Below are 5,854 nucleotides of genomic sequence, written 5' to 3' on the forward strand. Positions count from 1 at the left end.
AATAGACTAATATTTCTCAAATGGTATTCTACTATTTTCTCTAACGAAAGGTACCTGTTTGTCTTTTTTAAATCTTTTGGGTACCAATCTGCTGTTTCTCCAAACCGTTCTGCCATTTTTAAAATATCAGGGGCACAGAGGAATGTTCTTAGAATCTTTTGGAACTTTTGAAAGAAAAAGCTGTCAACTTTTTTGCTTTAATGTGATTGGCTGCGTTTGGAATTCTATTTAATAGGATTCGTTTGGTTCAAGATTGGGAATACTACTCTTAGTATTCCCAAAAAAGTTAATATTAAAATACCCAAAAACTCTCATTTTTTCGAATACTATTTTCAATATTATTCAATTTTTTTTAACCCTCTAAATTTGTTAATTCAATTAAATACCCCTAAATATTTTTTTAAAAATTACAAAAACACCCCAACAATCCACATTTACCAGATTCCAGCCACCACCGCCAGAAAATGGCCGGAATCTAATAGGATGGCGCACTACCCGCTGAATCTGGCCGGTAGTGCGCCGATCTAGCCTTTTCCGGCCAGATCCACGGTGGATCAGGCCGGAAAAGGCCAGATCTAAGGCCAAAGATCTGGACGTTGACGGCCAGATTGTCACGCCCCCTCTCGAGTATCCCTATCCCACCGGATTTGGGCGCTCCAGGAGACTCAAGATCCCGAAAGGAAGGTGAATACTCCTTAAAAAAAAAAAACATTCATAAAAATAATTTCGTCTATAGACGAAAGTGAAAAGTAGTGCGTTTGCATGTTTAAGGTTTAGAAGGTGGAAATACACAAATAATTATTCTAAAAACAGGAACTGAAATCCAGTTACAAAAGAAACATAGTATCAGAGTCCACTAAAGTTTGTAAAAGATGCAAATCATCATGCGTCAAGGCCAACCTAGAGCGTAGAGTATGCTCCACATTAACCGATCTCATCCTGGGGAGGACCATAAAACTTGAGCTGGAAGCCCAGTGAGCGGATAATATATTATACAAATAACTTTAACTTTGAAAACATGTATGAATATTGTATGCCACACAATCTAGTGCACTTACATGATAAGGCAACAACAGTATATATATATTATTCTCGGATGCCATGAAATCACACACCACATCATATAAATAAATCATTATCCACCACCCACAGCCCTTAGGGGCCAAGATCATAACTATCTGAACCAGTCCCTAACTCAGACAAAGCTACACCACCCACAGTCTCCCTCGGGGTGGCACCATCCACAGTCTACCCTCGGATGGACGAACATCATTGGATAACCATGCTCAACCCCAGGCTACCCTCGGGGTGTCATGATATGATTCAAAATAATCTCGCCCACAGTCTACCCTCGGGGCGTCCAAAATCCCACACGGTCAATAACCGCCTGGTGAATCCCGCCTGGGAGCTCGTCAGGCGTCCTCTTGTTCTAGTAGGATATACCAATGGTTCAGTAGGACGGACCATCTCAATGCGCGCATGAGGATAATATCAAATACTAGCTATGTCTAGAGGGACGGTTACGGTTCCAATCCGGGAGTCAAACTAATAATACATCATATAGGACATAACATTCAAAAATCACATCCAGGGGTGAAATTGAAATTCCAACATGTTTTAAAACTGCACATTTAACCCAGATTAAAAACTACTTCAACATCACATACCATACATATGTCCGACACTAATCGTAGTATATACCAAACTTCACAAAACATTTAAAATAAAATCACAAGTTAACATGCACATGGATTTAAGGATTTGGAAGAAGATTTGGTTTAATCCACTCACCAAATCAAGCTCCAATTTCAATGGGGCATTCAAGACAAATATATGTTGATCCAGTAATATTTTCAAGTCATTTCAGAATCAATAACTATTTAAAACACAATTTTTCTTCAACTCATTTAAATCTGCCAACTGTTTCCAGAATTGAGGTTACTGACTTGTAAATTCATAACAATTTAGCCCTTAATCTAAACCTCTTGAAACTCTCCAGAATTAAACTAGACACATATAGATTCACCAGAATTTAAAATCACTCAATTTGGATAAGTATAAGTGCATTATTTCAGTTCTGAAAAATGCATGCTCTACAGAAAACATGAAATTCCAGAATTTCATAGCAGAATTCAAAATTCTTAAAAAAAATCCCATACTTCGAATTTTGGGGTGAAATCAATTTTCAACCAATCTCTAATAAGTCTAAAACAAAATATCTGAAATTTAGCTTCATTACAAACCCGAAACTATATAAAATTTTCAAAGTTTAGGCTATCAGAATTTCACAGCATAACTTTTTATAACAAAAACATACTTTAATAACTCTTGGTTCTTTAGATCAACATATATGCTCTACCCTTATAAACATTGCATTAAATCTCCAATTTCAGTTAACCACAATAGTCAGCCACCATATCCAACATACAACTTCCCATATTTCTTTTCTATTCACAAACATTATGTATATGCATAAAATGCACACAGCATGCCAAGTTCAGCATTTCTAATCTGCCTATTTTATAACCTTTCTCCACCACTCTTCAAATCAACAACATCCACAACTCATCTCTATGGTACAAACAGTATTCCAAATAATCAACTTACACATAACTTTTAAATCGTGAAACAATAACATCAAGTACCATGCAACTTGAAAAATGCAAACTTTAGAAAAGGATTCAAGCATTTCACCCTCACAAAAATTTCCAGATTTCATCACATGGTGCTAGAATCGAAACTGGACATGCTCACTTTAAAGTCAGCTCAGCCACACATGCAAGGCAGATTTACAAGATATCACACCAAAATTTGGATCAAACACTATATAGAAATCAACACTTTACATGCAAACAAATTGAGTTTTAAAACACTTTTGGTTAATCCACTCACACAAAAAAAATTTAGCTCAACCCGAAATACCCAGCTGCCCCAAGCATCATCCTTCTCTTCACCTCACTTTCTCTCCCTCATTTATCTTTTTTCTTTCCCTTCCTCCTTCGGCCGAACGTTCTCTCTTCCTTCTTCCTTCTTTTCCTCCCTTCTCTCTCTCCTTTCTCTCTTTCTTTTCTTTTTCTCGGCTATCTCTCTTTTCCACTCCACCATTCCTCATCTCAAATTAATCAAATTTCACAACCATCAATGGCAAAACATGTGCCAAAACCGTGGGCTAATTCTCCTAAGAATTGCCTTTAATCCATCTTGCAATGGCCAATTGTGCATGCATCCTTTAGTCTTTGATTCTTACATCTTGCACCCCAAAATCCTTTAAATAAAGTTAAGTTTTATCATGACTCACCCCTGGAGAATTAGCATGTACCTGCATGACACAATATTAAAGGCCCCTCATCTTAATCAATTTCATAAAGTTGTTAAAAGTTTCACACTTCCATTTCGCACAAGTACTCTTGCAAAACTACCTAATAACCCACCATGCCTTATTTCTTACTAAAACATCTCTAAAAAGTTTCAATTCTTACATATTACCCCCTAGATTCACATAAATAAAATTAAGTAAAACCCACAAAGAAAAACGGAGTATTACAATCTTCCCCCCTTAAGGAAATTTCGTCCTCAATTCGTTTTTTTTACCGCACCTGGTTAAAAAAACTCGGGATAGTGTGCTCGCATATCTTCTTCGCGCTCCCAAGTTGCTTCCTCTTCTGAATGATTACTCCATTTAATCTTTACCCAAGGGATGGTCCTGGTGCACAACTCTTGCCGCTTCCAATCTATATCCCCTCTGGACGCTCCTCATAAGTCAATTCACCCCTAACTTGGATCGATGTTTGCTGTAACACATGGGTTCAGGTATATATTTGCGAAGCATGGAGACATGGAATACATCATAGATCCTGGATAACTCCGTGCAACGCCAACTGATACGCTACGCTCCAATCCTCTCCAGAATCTCATATGGACCATGTACCTCGGACTTAACTTGCCCCGTTTCCCGAATCTTAGGAACCCTTCCATGGTGACACTCGTAAAAATACCATGTCCTCAACTTGAAATTCCAAATCTCTCCTACGCTTATCAGCATAGCTTTTCTGTCGATCCTGGGCTGCCTTTAACTTTTCCTTGTAAATTGATTGAATTGTTAGTGGTTTGGACTATTCTGGCCCTGCTAATTTCCTTTCACCTGCCTCGCTCCAGCATATCAGAGTTCTGCACTTCCTGCCATATAGAGCCTCGTATGGCGGCATTCCAATGCTGTTTGGTAACTAATTATATAGCAAACTCTGCCAAGGGTTAAAACGAATCCAACTCTTTTTAACTGCATCACCACGCCCTTAACTATCTTCTAATGTCTGAATAGTCCTCTCAGATTGTCCGTCAGTTTGAGGATGGAAGGCCGTACTAAAACTTAATCTTGTTCCAAAGCATTTTGTAAGCTAGGCCAAAATCGGGATGTAAACCTTGGATCTCTGTCTGATACTATAGATACTGGGCACCATGAAGTCTAATTATTTCAGACACATAAAGACTCGCTATCTGTCCAGAGAATACGTCATTTTTATTGGCAAGAAATGAGCGGACTTTGTCATCGTCCACTATTACCCAAATGCGTGCGTGGCCATTTCTGGTGCGAGGGAGGCCTATCACAAAATCCATAGTATATGTTTCCCACTTCCACCAGGAATAGGAAGGGGTTGCAAGGGTCCTGCTGGTCTTTGTGTTCGGCCTTAACTTGTTGACATATCAAACATCTGGAAACAAACTCTGCTATTTCTCTCTTGATACCCGACCACCAATAATGCTCTCGAGAGTCCGATACATCTTGGTACTCCCTGGGTGCAGAGCATATGCTAAGGAATGAGCTTCTTCTAATATTTCTCGCTTTAACTCCTTTTGATTTGGTACACACATCCTATTTCCCAACATCAAGGTCCCATCGCTTCCTATCCAAAAGTCCGTCCGTGACCCATTAATACTTCAGATTTTAACTTTTCCAATTGAGGGTCTAATTCTTGCATCCCCCATATCTTATCGACTATATTCGGCCTCACCTGAATGGCCAATAACCCACCAGATTCGCCTAGAAACAGATCAACTCCCAAAGTCCTCAACTCTTGTAGTAATTCATAACGGTTTCCTCCTAGGTGAGCTATCATACCTTGGGACTTCCTACTGGGGCATCAGCTACCACATTAGCTTTTCCGGGTGGTAGTCTATTACACAATCATAATCCTTAATCAACTCAATCCACGGCTTTGTCGCATATTTAACTCCCTCTGAGTGAACAAGTATTTCAGACTCTTGTATCAGTATAGATCCGACAGGTTACTCCATACAAATATGCCTCCAAATCTTTAAGGCAAAAACCACTGCTCAAAACTCAAAATCGTGAACTGGGTAATTCTGCTCGTGCTTCTTAACTGCCTAGAAGCATAGGCATTACCCTCCCATTCTGCATTAGCACGCATCCTAACCTTGTTTAGATGCATCACTATAAATTTCAAATCCCTCCACTCCTAGGGCAAGTGAGGATAGGACCTTTGTTAATCTCCGCTTTAATTCTTGAAAACTCTGCTCACATTCATGGGACCAATTAAACTTCACACCTTTCCGAGTTAACCTAGTCAACGGGGTGGCAATCTTGGAAAACCCTCCACAAACCTCCTATAGTACCCTGCCAATCCTAGAAAACTCCTAATCTCGGTAACACTGGTAGTCTCTCCCAATTCAAAACTGCTTCCACTTTCTGTGGGTCTACATAAACACCCTCAGCTGAATAACATGCCCCAAAATGTGACCTCTCGTAGCTAGAATTGACACTTACTAAACTTGGCAATAATTGTTGATCACGGAGTGTCTGTAAAACCATCCTGAGATGTTCTCATGCTCGCTTTCA

This window comes from Pistacia vera, unplaced genomic scaffold (assembly GCF_008641045.1).
Source record: "Pistacia vera cultivar Batoury unplaced genomic scaffold, PisVer_v2 Contig421, whole genome shotgun sequence".
Taxonomy (NCBI): Eukaryota; Viridiplantae; Streptophyta; class Magnoliopsida; order Sapindales; family Anacardiaceae; genus Pistacia; species Pistacia vera.